The 18867-nt window shown below is 37.7% G+C and overlaps 1 non-coding gene across 1 annotated transcript; it reads left to right on the forward strand.

Annotated features, from left to right (window-relative positions):
• The first annotated feature begins 1006 nt into the window (after window positions 1-1006).
• Window positions 1007-1113, forward strand: LOC122686403. Its single transcript, XR_006338762.1, has one exon. It is a non-coding gene; the product is annotated as a U6 spliceosomal RNA (small nuclear RNA).
• The last annotated feature ends 17754 nt before the right edge of the window (window positions 1114-18867 follow it).

Consider the following 18867-nt stretch of genomic DNA (forward strand, 5'->3'; position numbering starts at 1 on the left):
CTTAAAGCATAAAGTGTTACAACTGGAAAAGATCCAAGAGATAATTTACTTTAATCACTTTATCCTATAAATGATGAGATTGGTGCACAGATGGACTCATGTTATCCAATATCACATTTCTGGTCATTTTTTTGTAGTCTCCAGAGTTCTAAACTGATGCTATTTTAAATACAGATCTTCCATCCCTTTTCTCTAAACTTTCTAGTGAATATAAAGATATTCATAGTTTCGTTAATTTTGTATGCAATTTTCCCTTCATTGATAGCATTGGAGAAACTGATCAACATCTGCTAACTCCAATCTGCCAATTTCATATGTCTTTAAGTAGTTTTTCCTTTCAACATACTTCAAAATTTGTATCTCATGTGAAAAACAGAAAAATGAAACATGTTTCTAAAAACCCATTAACCAGACCCATATAATAAGATAAAAAATTGAGTCATTTTAGATTTAGTAATAATATAACCAAGTTTTGATTCATGTTTATCTTTCAGGAAAACAAATTCTCCTTGCTGTTTTATTACTAATTTAATAATGAATTGGTATAATCATTTCCAGTCATTTTTTCCTTTTCTAATATGACTCATTTTCAGTACATTTGTTACTCAGGGGAGGAAAGTATCTCCTCTACTAAAATCAATTCTCATTTTTGGACCTCTGTCACCAAACAGAATAGCCCTGATATATTGTATAGACAAGGGCTTCCCGGGGGACTCAGCGGCAAAGAATCTGCCTGAAATGCAGGAGACGCAGGAGACACAGGTTTGATCCCTGAGTCGGGAAGATTCCCTGGAGGAGGCCATGGCAACCCACTCCAGTACTCTTGCCTGGAGAATCCCATGGACAGAGGAGACTGGCAGGCTACAGTCCGTAGGGCTGCAGAGTCAGACACGACTGAAGTGACTGAGCGCGCACGTACGCACACTATGCATGCACCTGAAATCCCCAGGTTCTCACAATTACACCAAGCTGTGTTCTCTTCTTCTGACTTCTGAAAGTGTGAATAGTGCTCGCTTCGGCGGCACATATACTGAAATTGGAACGATACAGAGAAGATTAGCATGGCCCTTGCGCAAGGATGACACGCAAATTCGTGAAGCGTTCCATATTTTTAAAAAGAAAAAAAAAAGAATAAAGAAAGAATGAAAGTGTGAATATGCTTCCTTGTTGCTGGAAGAGGGCAGCAAGCAGGAAGGAAGCAAAAGAGGGGCAGGGATACTGGGGCGGCTTGGTGCAAAGAGGAAAAAGTGCAAATTCTACCTTATATTCAAAGTGCTGAGATAAGTGGGTGCTGCAGCTTCTCTCCAGATGCAAGCTCTGTGTTTCTGTCTGCTCTGAGCATGAATTTTCCCTATGAATCTAGACACCTTCTTTAGATTAGGCTTTACCAAGAGCAGGTGTAATTAGGCCATGACAGATTTTGCTGGTTGATGGTGAATCATGAGAAAAAAAGAAGCAAAATAGTAAGTTTTTCATGAAGCAAACTATATTTAATTGAAAGGAATGTGACTTTCTCTGAGACATCACCTTTACCTCCTAATTGCACTAAAATGTCACTTTCAAATGTCTTTCCAAGAAATTATATTTGGTTGCCTAATGTCAATTTCAAGAGTATTAAATTTCACAGATGACTATTATAACAAAGACAGTGTATTAAAAAGCATAAGACATCACTTTGCCCACAAAGGTCTGTATAGTCAAAGCTATGGTTTCTCCAGAAGTCATGTATGGATGTGAGAGTTGGACTATAAAGAGGGTTGAAGGCTGAAGAATTGATGCTTTCAAATTGTGGTACTGGAGCAGACTCTTGGGATTCCCTTAGACTACAAGGAGATCAAACCAGTCAACCCTAAAGAAAATAAATCCTGAATATTCAGTGGAAGAAACGATGCTGAAGTTGAATCTCCAATAGTTTGACCACCTGATGCACAGAGCGGATTCACTGGAAAAGACCCTGATGCTGGGAAACATTGAGGCAAGAGGAGAAGGGGGCGACAGAGGATGAGATGGTTGGATGGCATTACCAACTCAACAGACATGAGTTTGAGCAAACTCTGAGAGATAGTGAAGGACAGGGAAGCCTGGTGTGCTGCAGTTGCAAAAAGTAGGACATGACTTGGTGAGTGAACAACAAAATTATTACCAAAACTTATTCAACCATTATTCTAGATGATCCTAATATTCTATCATTGAATAATAATAATAAAGTGGAAAACAGGCTTTGTGACAATTTTATGTAAATATTTCAAACAGAACTCCTGGCTATATAATCATACCTTGTGCGTATTTTGAGTTTGGTTCTAGACTACTGCAATAAAGTGAATACCATAGTAAATTAAGTCACATGAATCTTTTGGCGTATCAAAATTACATTTAAACTATATTAATCTATTAAGTATTCAGAAGCATTATCTAAATATACAATGTTTATACCTTATTTTTAAATACTTCATTGTTAACAATATGCTAACCATCATAAGACCCTTCAGTGAGTCAGGTATTTTGTGTTTCTTTTTTGCTGATGAAGTGTTTTATATTCAGCTGTGAAGGCTGCTGGTGGATCAGGGTGGTGGTAGTTGCTGAAGGCTGAGGTGGCTGTGACATCTAAATATTTTTATTTTTAAATAATGTTTTATTCCTAAAATAAAACAACATTTCATAGTGCTGCATCAATTGACTCTTCCTTTCATGAATGATTTCTCTGTGGTGTGCACTGTTGCTTGATAGCATTTTACCCACAGTAGAACTTCTTTCAAAATTGGAGTCAATACTCTCACACCCTCGTACTGCTTTATCAACTAATTTTTTGTACTCTTTTAAAACCTTTGTTATCATTTCAACAATCTTCACATCATCTTCACCAGGAATAGTTTTCATCTCAAGAAACCTCTTTCTTCGCTCATCCATATGAAGCAACTCCTCATTTGTTCAAGTTTATCATGAGATTGCATCAATTCAGTTATACCTTTAGGCTCCACTTCTAATTCTATTTCTCTTGCTATTTCTACCACATATGCACGGATGTTATCCATGTGGGCTGAAACCAACTTCTTTCAAATTCTTGTTAATGTTGGTATTTTGACCTCTTCCCCAAATGTTCTTAACACCTAGAATGGAAAATCCTGTCCAGGAGATCTGTAATTGACTTTGCCCTGATATGGCAACCCACTGCAGTATTCTTGTCTGGGAAATCCCATGCACAGAGGAGCCTGGGGGCAGGGGGGAGACTATAGTTCATAGGTTGCAAAGAGTCAGACATGACCAAGTGACTAACAGTTTGCCCTGACCCATCAGAAGAGTCACTATGTAGCATTAGCCTTACAAAATGTTTTTCTTAAATAATTAGACCTGAAAGTCAAAATTATTCTTTGATTCAGGAGCTGTAAAATAGATGTTGTGTTAATAGGCATGAAAGCAATATTAATATTGTTGTACATCCACATTAGAACTCTTGGGTGACGATGTGCATTGTCAAGGTGCAGAAATATTTTGAAATAAATCTTTATCTTTTTTTTTTTTCTGAACAGTGGGTCTTAACAGTGGGCTTGAAATATTCAGTAAACCATGATATAAACAGATGTGCTGTCACCCAGGCTTTGTTGTTCCATTTATAGAGCACAGGCAGAATAGACTGAGTATAATTCTAATGGGCCCTAAGATTTCCGAAATGGTAATGAGTACCGATTTCAACTTAAAGTCACCAGGCGCGTTAGCTCCTAAAGAGAAAGTCAGCCCATGTTTTGATGTTTGGAGTCAAGCATTGACTTCTCCTCTCTAGCTACGAAAGTTCTAGATGGCATCTTCTTCTAATATGAGGCTATTTCATCTACATTGAAAATCTGTTGCTGAATGTAACCACCTTTATTAACTATCTTAGCTGGATCCTCTATGAAACTTGCTATGGCTTGGACCTCAGCACTTGCTGCTTTACCTTGCACTTCTATTTTATGGAGATGGCTTCTCTCCTTAGACCTCATGAATCAACGTTTGCTAGCTTCAGACTTTCCTTTGGCAGCTTCCTCATCACTCTCAACATTTATAGAATGGGAGAGAATTAAGAGTCTTGCTCTGAATTAGGCTTTGGCTTAAGGGAATGCTGTGGCTGATGTGTTCAATCCAGACCACTAAAATTCTCCATAACAGCAATAAGACTGCTTCACTTTCTTATTATTCTATCATTTGTATGTTCACTGGAGCAGCATTTTTAATGTCTTTGAAGAACTCTTCCTTTGCATTCACAACCTGACTAACTGGTGAAAGAGGCCTAGCTTTCAGCCTCTCACTTTTGACATGCCTTCCTCACCAAGCTTAATCATTTCTTGTTTTGATTTAAAATGAGAGACATGTGACTCTTCCTCTCACTTGAACACTTAGAAGTCATTGTGTAAGATTATTAATACGTCTAATTTCAATATTCTTCTGTCTCAGGGAACAGGCACGACAAAGGAAAGGCAGAGAGATAGCCCTGTGAGCAGGGCACAGTTTGTTGTGCCTCTAAAACAATGACCGTAGTAACATCAGAGATCATTGATACAGATCACCATAACAAATAGAATAATGATGAAAAAATTTGAAGTACTGTGAAAGTGATCAAAATGTGACAAAGAGACATGAAGTGAGCAATTGCTGCTGGAAAAATTGGCACTGATAGACTTGCTCAACAGAGGGTTGCCATAAACCTTCAATTTGTAAAAAGTGCAGATTCTGGAAAGTGCAGTAATGCAAGTCACACATAAAATGAGGTATGCCTGTATAAATAATTTGAATAACCCAAATTGGTGTGTATGCAGCATTCTAACAACCCAGTTTCAATAATACTATGAAAAAGCAATCTGTTTCCAAGGATGACATCTGAGAACTAGGGCCCAAGTATAGGGCTCAAAATCACCCCAGAGCTGTGAGTTCTGGAAATTCTTAGGATATCTGGTGGTGTGTGGAATGCCTGCTTTCCCCAATAATGCATACGTTGAAACCCTAACTCCCTAGTGTGGGAGCATTAGTAGATGGGGACTTTGGGAGACAGTTAGGTCATGAGGGTAGAGCCCTCATAAATGAGACTGGTCCTCATATAAAAGAGGTTCCAGAAAGCATTGTAGCCTTCTCTGTCATGTGAAGATAAGATACAATGAGAAGTCTGCAACTTGGAAGCATCCTGACCTCAAATTTCCAGTCAGCAGAACTGGGGGCAATAAATGTCTGCTGTTTAAAGGCCACCTAGTGTGTGGTATTTTGTTGAGGCAGATGGGTGGTAAAAGAGAAGAAGCGATGAGAGAGCGACTAAAGTGGGTCTAGGACACCTTGTCATAATGGTATTACCCACCCTGGCTAATCCCAGGTACCAAGAATAACTCAAAAATTTTGCAGATGACACTTCCGGTGGCCACGACACACAGGTGATGGAGTCAGGCCATCTCTATGTGCAGCACTGCTGGCTGAGCCCAGGCACCAAAGGAGAACTAGGAAACTTCAAGGAAGGCTCTCCGACATATAGGGACTCAGATCCAGGGCGTAGGTGCAGATTTACACAGTGATTACTATTATCATCTCCATAGGTAAGATGACATCTCTTAGATTGTGTCCACCAGCTAACCAGAAAATGTGTTGTCAAACAAATAGCACTTTTCAGTAGTTAGTAGCAGACAACTAAACAATTACACCTACACAATAGTTCTTCCTTGGCTCACTAAACTCTAAAATGATGTTCAATTCCTTTTAATATTTCTAACAGTTTTATTTATTGATAAAATCTCTTCTTTTGAAGTAAGTATAGGCTCTCCATATTTGCTGACTAAAATTCTGACAGAGAAAAATGTCAGAAGACAATTGCTGAATACTGCCTCTTCTCTTTATAACAGAACTTTAAAAAGTAAGACTTCCAAATAGATGTCTAAATTTAAAGTCTATTCTTCCCTTGTTCCTCATAATTTTTATGAACTTATACTTTTCCAATTTTATAATCACTATTAGAAGAAAGTTATCCATATTCATATTAGAGATGATCTGTACTATAAGCTCATAATATTACTAGAAGTTTCTCTATGCTATTATTTTAGTGTATTTGTTTTCAACTATATTTACACTCTGGTTTGTGGATTCATTTTAGAGAGTCACTTTTAAGAAACTGCACTTTACCTTATTTTTTCAAGGAAGACCTATAGCACATTATGCTCAGATACAAAACGTATTTCAAATCGCATGCTTTTCTTAATCAAGTTCAGTCAATCAACTTGATAAAATTTTCATATACACATATATCATTCTACATTATTCCTCTAGGTTTTCAGAAATAAAAATATGACAGAGGTCTGATAAAGGTCATATTCTCAAGGATTTTTTTCTCACATAAAAAGTGTTGATAACTGGATTTGCATGTGATTAATCTTCCTGAATAAAAAAATAGAAAAAGTACCTAAATTACTAGCAAAAAATTGCTTCCTATTGCTAATTACAGATATTCATCTATCACCTAGTGACATTTGCATGCTAAGAAACAAGGTAAATTCATTTTATTTTTCCATATCTTACGTTTTATACAGAGCATTAGACTATCATCAGAAACAACCTGGTGACGACTTTTGTACACCACTTTTTAAAAATTATGCCTGAACACAAGCTGATCTAAAGGTTTTGAATCAATCAATATTAAACATCTCCTGCAAGTATTTGATAATAATGTTGAATTTCAGTGATTCAGATTGGCTGTGATGGTAAGAGAATAAATAGTCCATCAGGGATGCCTATCTGTATGGAGTAGAATGAAGTCTTTAAATAATGTTTATCAAAAAAATATAATTGAAATATTAAGTAACATTGACAGATGAGCTTCTATACCTTCTGCATATTATATCTTACCACAATGAAGTTACTGATCACCATCAGATATTATCTCTTCATGGTTTCATGGTCCATCCACCATGGTCCAGGTGACTATCATCTAGACTAAAGTAATATCTGTTAGGTTCATACTGTTTCTGTCCTTTACTGTGCCAATCTTTTCATGAAATGTATCCTTGGTATCTTTAATTTTCTTGAAGAGATCTCCAGTCTTTCCCATTCTATTGTTTTCTTCTAGTTCTTTGCACTGAACCCTGAGGAAGGCTGTGTTATACCTCCTTGGTATTCTTTGGAACTCTTCATTCAGATGGATATATCTTTCCTTTTCTCTTTCGCCTTTTGCTTCTCTTCTTTTCTCAGCTATTTGTAAGGCCTCCTCAGACAACCATGTTGCCTTTTTGCATTTCTTTTTCTTGGGGATGGTTTTGATCACTGCCTCCTATACAATGTTAAGAACCTCCATCCATAATTCTTCAGGCACTCTGTCTATCAGATCTAATCCCTTGAAGCTATTTCTCACTTCTACTATATAATCGTAAGGGATTTGATTTAGGTCATACATGAATGGTCTAGTGGTTTTTCATACTTTCTTCAATTTCAGTCTGAATTTTGCAATAAGGAGTTAATGATCTGAGCCACAGTAAACCACCAGTCTTGTTTTTGCTGACTTAATAGAGTTCCTCCATCTTCGGCTGCAAAGAATATAATCAATCTGAGTAAGGAATTGACCATCTGATGATGTCATGTGTAGAGTTGTCTCTTGTGTTCTGGGAAGAGGGTGTTTGCTATGACCAGTGCGTTCTCTTGCAAAACTCTATTAGCCTTTGTCCTGATTCATTTTGTACTCAAAGGCCAAAATTGCCTGTTACTTCAGGTATCTCTTGACTTCCGACTTTTGCATTCCAGTCCCCTATGATGAAAAGATCATATTTTTTGGTGTTAGAGATATCAAGGTAAATTTCATGCAAAGATAGGCCCAATAAAGGACAGAAACGGTATGGACCTAACAGAAGCAGAAGTAGTTAAGAAAAGGTGGCAAGAATACACAGAAGAACTATACAAAAAAGATCCTAATGACCAGATAACCACAGTGGTGTGATCACTCACCTAGAGCCAGACATCCTGGAATGTGAAGTCAAGGGGGCCTTAGGAAGCATCACTACGAACAGAGCTAGTGGAGGTGACAAAATTCCAGTTGAGATATCAAATTCTAAAAGATGATGCTGTGAAAGTGCTGCACTCAATATGCCAGCAAATTTGGAAAAGTCAGCAGCGGCCACAGGACTGGAAAAGGTCAGTTTTCATTCCTATCCCAAAGAAAGACAATGCCAAAGAATGGTCAAATTACCACACAATTGCACTCATCTCACACACTAGTAAAGTAATGCTCAAAATTATCCAAGCAAGGCTTCAACAGTACATGAACTGAGACATTTCAAATGTTCAACTGGATTTAGAAAAGGTAGAAGAACCAGAGATCAAATTGCCAATATCCACTGGATTAATGAAAAAGCACAAGAATTCCAGAAAACATCTACTTCTGCTTCATTGACTACACTAAAGCCTTTGTGTCAGTCAGTCAGTCAGTCCAGTCACTCAGTCGTGTCTGACTCTTTGCGACCCCATGAATCGCAGCACGCCAGGCCTCCCTGTCCGTCACCAACTCCCGGAGTTTACTCAAACTCATGTCCATCGAGTCGATGATGCCATCCAGCCATCTCATCCTCTGTCGTCCCCTTCTCCTCCTGCCCCCAATCCCTCCCAGCATCAGGGTCTTTTCCAATGAGTCAACTCTTCACATGAGGTGGCCAAAGTATTGGAGTTTCAGCTTCAGCATCAGTCCTTCCAATGAACACCCAGGACTGATCTCCTTTAGGATGGACTGGTTGGATCTTCTTGCAGTCCAAGGGACTCTCAAGAGTCTTCTCCAACACCACACTTCAAAAGCATCAATTTTTCGGTGCTCAGCTTTCTTCACAGTCCAACTCTCACATCCATACATGACTACTGGAAAAACCATAGCCTTGACTAGATGGACCTTTGTTGGCAAAGTAATGTCTCTGCTTTTTAATATGCTCTCTAGGTTGGTAATAATTTTCCTTCCAAGGAGTAAGTGTCTTTTAATTTCATGGCTGCAATCACCATCTGCAGTGATTTTGGAGCCCAAAAAGATAAAGCCAGCCACTGTTTCCATTGTCTCCCCATCTATTTCCCATGAGGTGATGGGACCAGATGCCATGATCTTAGTTTTCTGAATGTTGAGCTTTAAGCCAATTTTTTCACCCTCCTCTTTCACTTTCATCAAGAGGCTTTTGAGTTCCTCTTCAGTTTCTGCCATAAGGGTGGTGTCATCTGCATATCTGAGGCTATTGATATTTCTCCTGGCAATCTTGATTCCAGCTTGTGCTTCTTCCAGCCCAGCGTTTCTCATGATGTACTCTGCATCTAAGTTAAATAAGCGGGGTGACAATATACAGCCTTGATGTACTCCTTTCCCGATTTGGAACCAGTCTGTTGTTCCATGTCCAGTTCTAACTGTTGCTTCCTTTAACTGTGTGGATCAGAACAAAACATGGAAAATTCTTAAAGAGATGGAAATATTAGACCACCTAGCTGCTTCCTTTAAAATCTGTATGCAGGTTAAGAAGCAACAGTTAGAACTATACATGGAAAAACAGACTGGTTCCAAATTGGAAAAGGAGTTTGTCAAAGTTTCATATTGTCACCTTGCTTATTTAACTTATATGCAGAGTACATCATCTGAAATGCCAGGCTGGATGAAGCACAAGCTGGAATCAATATTGACAGGAGAAGTATAAATAACCACAGATATGCAGATGACACCACCCTCATGGCAGAAAGCAAAGAGGAACTAAAGAGCTTCTTGATGAAAGTGAAAGAGGAGAGTGAAAAAGCTGGCTGAAAACTCAACATTCAAAAAACGAAGACCATGGCATCCAGTCCCATCACTTCATGACAAATGGATGGAGAAACAATGGAAACTGACAGACTTTATTTTCTTGGGCTCCAAAAATCACTGCAGCCATGAAATTAAAAGATACTTGTTCCTTGGAAGAAAAGTTATGACCAACCTAGCCAGCATATTAAAAAGCAGAGACATTACTTTGCTGACAAAGGTTTTTATAGTCAAAGCTATGGTTTTTCCAGTAGTCATGTATGGATGTGACAATTGGACCATAAAGAAAGCTGAGCACTGAAAAATTGATGCTTTTGAACTGTGGTGTTGGAGAAGACTCTTGAGAGTCCCTTGGACAGCAAGAAGATCCAACCAGTCCATCCTAAAGGAAATCAGTCCTGAATATTCATTGGAAAGAGTGATGCTGAAGCTGAAACTCTAATACTTTGGCCACCTATACAAACAACTGACTCCTTGGAAAAGACCCTGATGCTGGGAAAGATTGAAGGCAGGAGGAGAAGGGGATGACAGAGGATGATATGGTCGGATGGCATCACCAAGTTGACATACATGAGTTTGAGCAGGCTCCGGGAGTTGGTGATGGACAGGGAAGCCTGGTGTGCTGCAGTCCATGGCATCACAAAGAGTCAGACACAACTGAGTGACTGAACTGAACTTAAAGTTAGATCCTACCAGTGGCTTCCCAGACTTTAAGCACTTCTTACTTGTAATTCTGCCTATTTACCATCCTTCAAAATACCCCATTCAAACACCATGTTCAACGATTTTTTTTCTTTCGTTTGTTTTTCAGTTGCTAAGTTGTGTCCTACTCTGAGACCAATGGACTGCAGCATTCCAGGCTTTCCTGTCCTTCACTATCTCCTAGAAGTTTGCTCAAACTCATGTCCATTCAGTCAGTGATGCCATTCAGCCATCTTATTCTCTGTCACCCTCTTCTCCTGTCCTCAGTCTTTCCCAGCATCAGGGTCTTTTCCAAATGTTCATCATGCTAGCTGCTAATTTGAAACTCTTCACCAAGACTCCATCTTCAATAAGACAGAAGTCCCCAAATTCTGCCCCTCCAATTCCAATTTATATTCCACATATAAATCTAGTTAGGTATACTGGTCTTTTGCTGTTTCATAGATGTTCCTTCCTCTTCTCTACAATCATAGAAATGTATACTTACTGCATTTCTGACCAGGCAAACCATGGCCATCATTTGAGGCTAAATTCCACTTTTCCTTATAAAATACAATATTATTTTATTGGGAACAAATATGCACAGTCTCAATTATTTCATCTTAATTGAGCTGATATAAATAGGCATTTTTCTGATAAGGAATTTGAGGATCAAGACGTCTGCCTTAACCACTTGAATTCAGGTTGCTCTCTCCCCTCTCTAACATTGATGGCATTATGTCTCTAATGTTTATTGGCACAACCATTTTATTTGCCAATGGTTCTATCCATCCCTTTATATCTTTAAGTTATATTTAAAATATCCACTTATTCATTAATCCATTCATTCATCACAGATTTGCTGCTATCTTACAATGTGTCAGGCAATTATCTGGGCAGAATCTCTGCACCAGGAAGTTTCCTATTAGTATTTTTAACTAGATGGTAAGCTCCTTCACATCAGGGATCACAGAGTTTTATTTTTCCAACAGAGTCTAGGATAGGCAATATGCAGCAAACATTTTTAAAAGAGTAAAGCCAAAGTAAGCCATAGTTTCATTGGGACAATTGCATTTTTAAAATAAAAACTACAGAAACTTATACTCTGAACTTCTGACACTTTCCTTAAACTATCTTATATGCAGTTTATTAATGCTAAGTTCCTAAGTGTATAGTAAAAGAAAAATTCAGAACAAAAACACCAAACTTTTTCAGGACTTATCACCAAAAGTGATTAGTCATAGAGTGCCATTACCATTAGCACTAAAGGCAATTTTTTTGGCCCTAAAATAATTACGCTGAATATTCAGCATCTTTGGGGAAGGCTAACTGAGGGAAAATGAAATACTAAGCTTCTTGTGCGATTGCAGTTAAGATGTGAAACTGTTGTCACGAGTGTCTCATTTAACTTCAGAAAAACGAATTTTTGTATGATGTGTGTCTGTTATTTAAACACCTAAATTTCAGATACAAGGTGAGTTGAAATTTAGCTTTGGGATGTACTTTTATCTTTAGGATGCTGTAAGTTCAGAAATTGTCATGTATTTTCCCCCAGTATAGAACAAAAAAGGATGCCTCTCACTGTACCACTCATAGAGATCAACAACTCGGTGAAAAAAGAAAGGCAAATCCTGTCATCTGTTCAAGTGTGAGAAGCAGGACCTGGGAGACGTGTGTCAGCCCCGTATTTGAAGATGAAGTCTGTGCCCGTGCCCTTTCCTCTATGCAGGAGGTTGCTAAAAGAGCCAACGTGCGACCCCAGACCTCTCCACAGACTACACAGAAGCTTGTTCTTTGGCTAGTGCTTGCGACCACCACTTACAAGGCCTTTATTGCTTTCGACTTTGTTTGTCAGGGAAAAGTGTGACCTCTTTTCCTACCCTGAGTTAACCTGTCTTTGCTGCAAAGCAGTAAGAACTTGATATGCCGCTGTTGTTGCTTCCCTAAAGCTCTGGCTAGAAAACCTTCAGGGACACACGCGGCCACAGTGTCCCCCTTCTCTGTGATTTCCTTCAATAGGCAGTGCGGCAGGTTTTCGGGAATCCTATTATATAAGTAACATAATTTGCCATGTTAAACATTTGGTTCATTTTGTCATAGTTCCTCAGAGGCAAATATGAAAAGTAAAGTAGATTCAAAAAGCTTGGCTTTTATAAGTGTAAAAGGAAGGCAGCATGGATTTCAATTTGAATGGACCTCGGGCACAAAACAGAGGTCCCTCTTGATGTAAAAGACTGTGAAATTTTTGTTCTACTTTTAAGATCTCTGCTCCATTAGGGACTTCTTTCCCTAAGTGCTCTAGGGTAATTTAGTCAAGTCTAGGAAGTCTCTACATCAGAGATTTCTTCAATTACTATACGATAGATGGAGTATCACTTTACCAGCTCAATTCCTCATACTGCTGAAGCTCTGCATAGAGTAAATTTTTTTCCCGCCAAATGTAAGTGAAAAGAACCATCTTTCAGAATACTTGTATTTTAAACCCTTTTACAAAAGGGTAATAATCGTTATCATTCTGGGCAAGAGACCCAGTGAATCTCTAGTTATATAGGTGTAATTATCAGAGATATATGTATACTGAGAAAGTGGATTAGTACTGGATTTCCTTTGCCTTTCTGTACCTTTATGTAGTGTAAAATCATATTTAACACTCTCTATTAATGCTAGCAATACAATTAGGACTGAAAATTGTATTTCTTCTTCTTCCACCACTGAAAACTCTACTTCTCTATTTTTGAGTATAAAATCATTATTTCAGTGGCACATTGGTAAAGAATCTGCCTGCAAATGCAGGAGACGCAAGAGACGTGGGATCAATCCCTGGGTTGGAAAGATCCCCTGGAGAAGGAAATGGCAGACCACTCCTGTATTCTTGCCTGGGGAATTCCATGGACAGAGGAGGCCGGCAGGCTATTGTCATGGAGTTACAGAGTTGAACGCCACTCAGCGACTAAATAATTAAGGATAACTATACTTTAAATAAACACCAATCTGCTATCACAAAGTCTTATTTCTTTACATTTGTCTTTGAAATGCATATGAGTCCTTTTCTGCTGGTGAGAGTTAAGTACTATGTGGAAATTCAGAGGGTTGACCCGCCCAAGGGCCTTGAAGAAGCTCTCTGATCCTGGACTCCCTGTGTTACAATGATATAAACTTGCCCTAACACAGTCACTATGAGGATCATAGAAATTAGTGCTAATATACACTAATTGTACATTAGTGTATATAAGGAGCTTGCAAACCTTAAAAAAGCACTGTACAAATGTAAGGTACACAGTATAACTAAAATGGATTTTTTTATTGATCCTAAATGCAGATGTTTCCAAAGATTAATTTATAGTTTAGACAGTAATCATTAATTCTCATCTGAAGTCATTTCTTAGATGTCACTCTAATATGGTCCTTTCCTCTGGTGCTTCTTTCTTGATCTGTTGTATAACACGTATAACTGCAAACACGTAAACGATTTGCCTAAGTCACAGAAAAAAAAAAATGTGGATCAAGAGGCAAAAGAAGATGAGTAATGAGCAAAGTGAACTAACTTACCAAATAAATTCATTCATTCACTTAGAGGATGCATAGGTTCAATGACAAGAATAAATGCAGCCTTTTGAGGCAGGCAGACAGACCTGTGACTCAAGACCTAACTCTGCTGCATACCAGCCATGTGAGACCTGGGTCAAACCAGTGATGAAACCAGTGATTCCCAAAGTGTAGTCCCAGACTACCAACATCAGCATCGCCAGAGAACATGGTAGAAGGGCAAAGTCTCCAGAGGCCCCTCAGACCTAGCGAGTAAACAGCCTTTGGGTGTGGAGCCCAGAAATCTGTGCTTCAGCAAGCCCATGATGGATGTAACTCTGATGCATGCTCAAGTTTGAGAAGCATGAAATTGTACTATTTGAATAGGTTTTTTCACCTATAAAATAGGGCTTCCCAGGTGGCGCTAGTGGTAAAGAATCTGCCTGCCAGTGTAGAAGACACAAGAGACATGGGTTTGATTCCTGAGTTGGGAAAATCCTCTGGAGAAGGAGATGACAACTCACTCCAGTATTCTTGCCTGAGAAATTCCATGGACCAAGGAACCTGGTGGAGGAAGTGGCAACCCACTCCAGTATTCTTGCCTGGGAAATCCCATGGACAGAGGAGCCTGGTGGGCTACAGTCCATGGGGATGCAAAGAGTTGGACACGACTAAGCACACATACACACCTATAAAGTAGAAATAATAACACTTCTTACCAATAGAATTATAATTATTAGATAGAAAATATGTGCATGACTTAGTACATGTTAAATAGAGATTTCCTCAATAAATAGAGTCAATAACACTATCCTTTCAGACACATCTCATTTGCCACCCACTCCATAAAGGCATTTTTACCCTTTTATGCAGGCATCACCTCTCTACACTTATTTAAGTGAAATAATCCCAATTCTGATTATAGGCTTTATTAGTGGGTGTGTGTGTGTGTGAGTGTGTGTGTGTGTGTGTGTGTGTGTGTGTGATTGGCTAATTCCCTCTCCAGGATTAGATATTTCTTGAATTTAGAGGGTGTTACTCATTTAAGACCTCTTGGTATATTTAACACATAGCACAATGGTTTGTCTTCCTGACCAATCAAATATAAAAAATAACTATATGCTAGCATGTTCTTTAGTGTTAAGGATAGCTTTTCCTCAATAAGGCAAATTCATCTCAAGTTATACATTCCTTTAGCCCTGGATATCACTCAGGACCCTTCAGTACTCCCTGGGCATGAGATATTTGGCTTTTTATCCTGTTGATCACTTTCTTAAATTGTCTTACTGTCATGATAATGGTGATTTAATAATACTTACCATGCACTACTGGTCTAGAGAGGACTGACTGGAGAAATTGGTTCTAATAAAGCGCTACAGATCAGATAGACTGTGCTTTAATGCTGTTGAGAAATTACTCAAACAGGATTATTATGTGTGATTACCAAAGACTCAGGCAGCTAAAATGTTGTCTTTGAGAACACAGACACTGGATGTGTAGTCATAGGTAGAGTCATCAATAAATTGTACTCTCTTCAGAAGCCAAGAAAGCTGAGGAAACTATCTAAAGGAACTGGGTTTAAGTATGCTTTTTGAAGCTAACAGGAAATAGTGTTCAGTGTTTGCCAAGGTTAAAATGTTCTTACTCAAGGCTAAATTGGATGTGGTCACAGTTAGTAGAGACTATTTACTATTATTTATGAACATTTCAGATCTTTTCAATGACACATGGGTAACTACTGTTTTGAGAGGCTAAAAAGGAATAAGTGGGAAAAGATGAAAAGATGACTAATGCAAACATTCTAGAGAATGTAACTTTTTCATCTTTATTATTGCTTATGAATTTGTAAAGCAACAAAAACAATTATGTGCCAGATTACTTGCTTTCCTATGTTTTCTTATTAAGTTTCTAAGTTAATAACATATTTTAAACATATTTTCAAGATATTCTTTTCCTTGAATTCATTTAAGGCAGAGGCAAAAACTGAGACAAGAGTAAGCATTTGAGATGTTTTAAAAGAACATATAACATGACGTAAAGAAAGAAAGCATGCGTGCATGCTCAGCCATGTATTTGCAACCCTGTGGACTGTAGCCTATCAGACTTCTCGCTCCATAACATTTTTCAGGCAAGAATACTGGAGCCATTTCCTTCTCCAGAGGATTTTCCTGACCCAGGGACTGAACCCACTTCTCTTGCATCTCCTGCATTGCAGGCAGATTCTTTACCCCTGTGCCACCTGGAAAGATACCCATGGAAAACTGAAGTCCAAAGAGGAGAAGTGACTTCTATAAGACCACACAGTGGGTAGGAAGCCAGGACCTCCACCCATTCACTGATCCTCTACCTACATGCATTTTGTGTCCAAATACAGGAAGAGGAATATTGAAGTATGTCATAAGTTAAGGTCTAGAAACATTTTAAAAAGTTATTTTGCTAACATGAGATATCATATCTGCAGCTATTGTAGCTCATAGTATTTTGAACATATAATCAAAAATATGAACAAAATCACTCAGTATAATACACTGAAGGGCACTATGAAGGACATACCAAAAAATGACATAGTTTCTTCTCAAAACTAACAATACTGACAAGGCAATGAAATTATCATAAAGATGTCTGTATGTGTAAGTTATCAGTTTTAGCATACTTTCACAAATACTATAGTTGATATTTATCACCATCCTATAGAGAATTTAGTACCACTGTCTGTATGGTTTGACCACTGAAACTTCTGTATTATATTTACCAAAATATATAATACCATCTTATGTCAGTGTAGTATTTACAGATTTCCAAGTGTTCTCACAAATATGTTCTCTATAAATAAGAACCTATTTAGTAAGGACACTATTATCACCCTCATTTAACAGTATGGCAGGAGTGAATGCATTGTATTTAAGCCATCATTGCTTATAGATTAGAGGGCACAGATTAGAATTCAGAACTTCAGACATCAAATCATGCAGTCTCCCTTTGACATTATGCTGCTATAGATGAGCAAAAGAGGAAGAAAATTCTTCTGAAAGAGCCATTAGGAAACCTTTAAGAATATAGGCCTAAAATAAGTATTAAATTCTATTCAAATTTTTTGCTTTAAATGTTTTTCTTTGTACTGATACATGAAACTCCTTAAAAGTCTTTTCTTTTTTCCAATTATTTGTAATCTCAACTGAAATCTGATTAGGCAAAATGTTGAAAACAGGAACATGCATAGATATGCATGTTACTCAAACTAAATATGGGTCTACAAAAAATGTGCACTGGATAGAGAAATTACTTAACTTTGTTAGTAGAGCCTTATCAATATTCAAACAAACTCATGCCACATGTTCTCTGGATATGATGTACTCAGAAGGAGACAACATCACATCTGTGGTATTCTTGCCAAAATTATCTAACCATAAATCTAATCATGAGGAAACATCAGAAAAATCCCAAACTGAGAGACATCCTCCAAAATAAATGAACTTTATGCTTCAAAATTTCAAGGTCATAAAAGAAAGGAAGGTTGAAAACTGATCCAGATTAAAGGAGACTAAATAGATGTGACAACTAAAGAGTGCACACAAACTTCAATTTGATCCTAGATCTGGAAAAAAAAACAGCTGTAGAGCATTATTAGGATGATTTTTAACATCCAAATATGAAGTATGGATTGCTTTGTTTGTTTGTTTAGCCACAAAGTCCTGTCTGACTCTTTTGTGACTGTAGGGACTGTGGTCCACCAGGCTCCTCTGTCCATGGGATTTCCCAGGCGAGAATAGTGGAGTGGGTTGCCATTTCCTTCTCCAGGGGATCTTCCCAACCCAGGGATCGAACCCACATCTCCTGCCTTGCAGGCAGATTCTTTACCACTGAATCACTTCACAGCCATGCAGTATGGATTAGATAATCATAATATATCAATATGGAATTTCCTGATTTTGTCAACTGCATTGCAGTTATATGAGAAAATGTCCTTTTTTGCAGGCATTTCATTTAAAACTATCTAGGGTAAAAGACGCATGGTGTCTCCAACTTACTTGGTTCAGGAAAAAAAAAGGTGTCTGTATGTGTGTGTGTATGTGTATGCACTACAATTACTGAGCCTGGGTAAAAGGTAGAATGGAATTCCTTTTACTCTTTACTGTTATTATAGATTTAAGTTTGAAATTCTATCTAATTAAAAGAATACTCAAGAAAATGACTTGCCTCTAAAAACTGTGCTTTTTTTCTAACACTGCATCTTCCAAGCTATTGTAAAACAGAAGTCTAATCAGTACTGTCTTCCTGTTCATACTCCCCTAAAAACTTAGTGATAAACTAATAAGTTATCAATAACTAATGAATAATAAACCCATTTAAATATTCCATTTGATTAAAATAGAAAGGATTAAGCTATTAATATAACTATGGAGAAACTGCCAGGCATTAATTTTCTTATCAAATATCAATGTCATCATCCATATTTCTAGTTTATAAAGTACATGAGCTATTTCTCATCAACTATATCTGGCGCTTTTATTTCAGATACTCATCAATGATTTGAATATAGGAATTTTAAAATATCAGTAATTAAAAACAGACTGGATCATTTGAAATTTTAGAGGAATAGCTAAAAACAGCCTATTCATTGAAGATGCTAGATTTATAAAATCTCTCTACATATCCCAACCAATATCATCAAAAATCAACAAATATTATCTTCCCTCAGAGCTACCCTACATTCAACCAAAAACAGTTATGTTTTATTAATTTTTGAATGCAGTTATTGAACAAATATTTATTGCTTGTCTATTCTACTAAGAACTAAGAATACAGAGGCCACAATCCTTTAAAGATAAATAAAACAGGAGTAAGTAGAGTACAGTTAATAGGAAATTAAAGTGTATAGTATAGAATAATGGTATAGCTGGAGAAAATGC

The sequence above is a fragment of the Cervus elaphus genome, chromosome 29 (genome assembly GCF_910594005.1).
Source record: "Cervus elaphus chromosome 29, mCerEla1.1, whole genome shotgun sequence".
Classification (NCBI taxonomy): domain Eukaryota; kingdom Metazoa; phylum Chordata; class Mammalia; order Artiodactyla; family Cervidae; genus Cervus; species Cervus elaphus.